At 48.5% G+C, this 4,042-nt stretch overlaps 1 pseudogene; it reads left to right on the top strand.

Moving 5' to 3' along the window:
* On the top strand, window positions 649-3,548 carry LOC108636596 (annotated as a pseudogene).

Here is a 4,042-nt window from a genome sequence, read left to right as displayed (position 1 = left end):
TATCGTACTGGGGAGGCATCTAGGTGTAAAGTGAAGAGGCAAGTCCAGCATAAGGCCGGGTCCCCGGTAGTGAACCGGGAGGGCAACTGGCACTGAGGACGTCCTGACGGTAAAACACTTGCAAGTAGAGAAGGGGTCTCTAGTGCTATAAAGGAGACTGAAAGTAATATTGAGAGTTGGAATCTGTTTGTTGTGTCATTTTTGTGACTCTGTGTGCTGGCACTGTCCGTGTGAGTCTTGTTGTCATTGTCCGTGTTCTCTGTACCCATGGGGCAATCTACTTCTACTCCGCTATCTCTGATGACTGACCATTTTTCTGATTTTAAGTCTAGAGCTCAGAATCTTTCGTTACTGGTGAAGAAGAGCAAATTGGTGACTTTCTGTTCCGCCGAGTGGCCCATGTTTGACATCGGATGGCCACAAGAGGGAACCTTCAATCCCCAAATTATCCAGGCAGTTAAAGAGAGGGTGCTTACCCCTAGTCCTGCCGGGCACCCAGATCAGACTCCCTGCATTCTGGTCTGGCAGGATCTAGTGAGAAACCCACCGGAATGGCTTAAACCCTTTGTTCTTGCTCCTTCTAAACCTCCTAAACCTCCCCGTCCCTCTTCCCCGACTCCAATCTCGCTAAACCCAAAGGTGCTAGTCATGAAAGCTTCTGAAGAAAAAGAAGAAAAACAGGATGAAAAACGACCTAAGCCGGTGTTCCAGGAATCTTCTTCTCTGTATCCTAATCTGATTGACCTGGAAACCGAATTGTTCCCACCCCCCGTATGCGGATCCACATCTGCCCTTGCTTCCACAGGTTCCACAGGTTTCATCGGGAGAAGCCCGGAGAGAGCCGAACCCTCAGCTCCCCCCAGGGAAAGGGGCCCCGCCCAGGGAACTCGGGGAAGAGCAAGGGAAATGGCCAGCGCAGCGGAAGAAGAAGGCCTGGAAATTCCCTCCTCCACTGTTCACGTGTTTCCGGTCCGGGCGGGGCCAGCCAGAGAGGGCAGGGAACGGACATATCAGTATCGGCCCTTTTCCACTAGTGATTTGTACAATTGGAAAATTCAGACTCCCTCTTTCTCTGAAAAACCGCAGGCTCTTATTGATCTTTTAGAATCTATCCTCTTTACTTACAACCCCACTTGGGATGATTGTCAGCAACTGTTACAGGTGCTTTTCACTACAGAGGAGCGCGAGCAAATCCTGTTAGAAGCTTGGAAGAATGTGCCGGGGGTAGATGGGAGGCCCACAATACAGCCTAACTTCATTGGGGAGGGGTTCCCCTTGGTGCAACCCCACTGGGACTTCCAACGCACTGAAGGTAGGGAGCGTCTCCAAGTGTACGGTCAGACTCTCGTGGCTGGCCTTTGAGCGGCCTCCAGAAAGCCAACTAATTTGGCCAAGGTAAATTCAGTGAGGCAAGAGCCAAATGAGAGCCCGGCAGCCTTCCTTGAAAGGATAATGGAAGCTTTTAGACAGTATACTCCTATGGACCCACAGGCAGAAGAGTCTCAAGCAGCAGTTATGCTAGCATTTATGAATCAGGCAGCCCCCGATATTAGGAGAAAGTTACAAAAGATAGAGAGGCTGGGTGAACAGTCCCTGCAAGATCTAGTGAGGGCAGCAGAGAGAGTTTTCAATCATAGAGAGACCCCAGAGGAGAGAGAGGACCACATTAGAAGGGAAGAAAGAGAATTTAGAGCTGAAGAAAACCGTAAGAACCAAAAAGACCTGGCTCAGATATTTTTCGCCGGAGTTGAAAACAAAAATAGGTTCCAAAAAGGGAAAAAGCTAGACTCAAAGACTGAGGAAAAACCTGCAAGGCATAAGCTTGCAAAAAACCAATGTGCGTTTTGTAAGGAGATTGGACATTGGAAAGATAAATGCCCCAAGAAAAACCTAAAAGAGGGGCCCCAAAATCCCAAGAATGAGACTCCCTCTCCAGACAGTCATATCCTCTATGCGGGTGAGGATAGTGACTAGGGGGGTCAGGGCTCGACGCCCCTCCCCGAGTCCTGAGTAACTATAAATGTGGAGGAGAAACCAGTTGGCTTCATGGTGGATACGGGGGCTCAATACTCAGTCTTAAACCAAAGAGATGGACCCATGTCTAAGAAAAGTAGCTGGGTGCAGGGAACAACCGGGACTAAGCGATATGGATGGACTACAAAACGGCATGTGAACTTGGGGTCCACCAAGTGACCCATTCCTTTCTGGTGATACCTGAGTGTCCAGCACCCTTGCTGGGAAGAGATTTACTGTCTAAAGTAAATGCGCAAATTCATTTCGACCACGGGCAAGTGTCAGTTTTAGATGGAACCGGGCATCCTCTTCAGGTCTTGTCTCTGGCATTAAAGGATGAATACAGACTGTACTTGCCAGAGGCCCCAGCGACAATAAGTCCTGAAGTACAGCCATGGGTTCAGAGATACCCTCAGGCCTGGGCTGAAACAGCAGGAATGGGACTGGCCGAACAGAGGCCCCCTATTATTGTGGAACTGAAAGCCAGTGCCACACCGGTGAGAGTGTGGCAGTATCCCATGAGTCAAGAGGCTCGGCAAGGAATTACTCCTCACATACAACGCCTCATAGATGCTGGGGTCTTGAGAAAGTGCCGGTCCCCATGGAACACTCCCCTGCTTCCCGTAAAGAAGCCTGGGGGAACTGATTTTAGACTGGTTCAAGACCTGCAAGAAGTCAACAAACGGGTGAGTGATATTCATCCTACGGTTCCTAAACCTTATACATTGCTAAGCAGCTTGCCACCAAGCTATGTTTGGTATACTGTTTTAGATTTAAAAGATGCCTTTTTCAGTTTGCCTCTTGCCCTTGCAAGCCAAGAGGTCTTTGCCTTCGAATGGCAGGAAGACGGTGGTCAGACTTCTGTGCAGCTGACGTGGACTCGCTTACCACAGGGTTTCAAAAACTCACCCACATTGTTTAACGAGGCCTTGGATGAAGACCTCCGTGAGTATCAGGTTGAACACCCTACCATTGTTTTATTACAATATGTTAATGACTTTATGCTGGCAGCGACTATGGAAAAAGAGTGCCAAGAGGCAACAGGTGACCTTCTCCAAACCTTGGGGACTTTAGGTTACAGGACCAGTGCCAAAAAGGCCCAGATTGCCAAGCAAGAGGTTACATACCTCGGTTATAAGATAAAACAGGGCCACAGGTGGCTAACACAGGCTATGAAAGAAACCATCCTCCAGATCCCTGAGCCGGCCAATCCTAGACAAGTGAGAGAATTTCTGGGAACTGTAGGATATTGCTGATTATGGATCTTGGGGTTTGCAGAAAAGGCCACGCCCCTGTATGAAGGGACCAACAAAAGACCCAGAGGCGAGCCCCCTTGCTAAACTTGGACAAACAGATCCACTATGGAAATTAGTAAAGGCAGCTTATGCTACCTTAAATCAAACCCATCCTGGGCAACTAAATCCTGTTGGTTATGTTACAACTTAATTCCCCCTTATTACGAGGCAGTAGGCCTCAACGCCTCTTACGACCTGGCCAATGGCACCGATCCTCCCCAATGTCGATGGGGAGGATGAAAAGTAGGCCTTACAATGAGAGAGGTATGGGGAAAAGGGTTAGGTATGGGCAAGATATTATCAGAGAGGTCTCCACTGTGTGTGCATGTCGTTGAGCCTACGGACTTGCCCATAGCCAGGTGGCTAATACCACGGATGGGAGGATGGTGGGTCTGTTCACACACAGGGCTGACTCCATGCTTACACAGCTCAATCTTTGACCCTAAAAAAGAATTCTGTGTTATGGTGGCTGTGATACCAAAGATACTGTATCGACCAGAAGAAGCTGTATATGATTATTGGGCCCACAAATTGACTCTTAATCAACAAGAAAGAGCTTATAAAGTTAAGAGAGAGCCCATTACTGCCATAACCATAGCAACTATGTTCGGTCTGGGAATAGCCGGGGCCGGAACTGGAATAGCAGCTCTGTCCATGCAAAGTCAAGGATTTAACTCTCTAAGAGTGGCCATAGGTGAAGACATTACCCATATAGAACAATCTATTAGTCATTT

Source organism: Capra hircus, chromosome 8, assembly GCF_001704415.2.
Source record: "Capra hircus breed San Clemente chromosome 8, ASM170441v1, whole genome shotgun sequence".
Classification (NCBI taxonomy): Eukaryota; Metazoa; Chordata; class Mammalia; order Artiodactyla; family Bovidae; genus Capra; species Capra hircus.
The sequence above is the reverse complement of the archived record's forward strand: the minus strand, read 5'-3'. Positions and strand labels throughout refer to the sequence as shown.